This window comes from Penaeus monodon, chromosome 30 (genome assembly GCF_015228065.2).
Source record: "Penaeus monodon isolate SGIC_2016 chromosome 30, NSTDA_Pmon_1, whole genome shotgun sequence".
In the NCBI taxonomy this organism is placed as follows: Eukaryota; Metazoa; Arthropoda; class Malacostraca; order Decapoda; family Penaeidae; genus Penaeus; species Penaeus monodon.
Window position 1 is genome coordinate 9,631,348 of NC_051415.1, and position 338 is coordinate 9,631,685.

The following is a 338-nucleotide window of genomic DNA, read 5'->3' on the forward strand; positions in this document are numbered from 1 at the left end:
CATATCCTCTTCTTGACGCGATAAAAAGATGTCGAGATGTAAACATTTAAAAGCTGTGTAACTTTTAAAATTTGTGGAAGTGTGTTTCCAGCAAAAATAATATAGTCATTTCAAACAGAAATACTTCTCATAATAATGTCAAAACTTTTAGCATTTTTTAAGAATAAAGAAAAAGTTTTTTTTTTTTTCATGTTGCATCTTTATGTAATGTGATATCTGAAGATTATAACACCTGTTTATGATACCACATACCATACAATAATTTATGTGTTTGACATTTCTGATTTTAAACTATTATATATTCTGTGGATTATTTCCGTTATTTAAACCCACAAAAC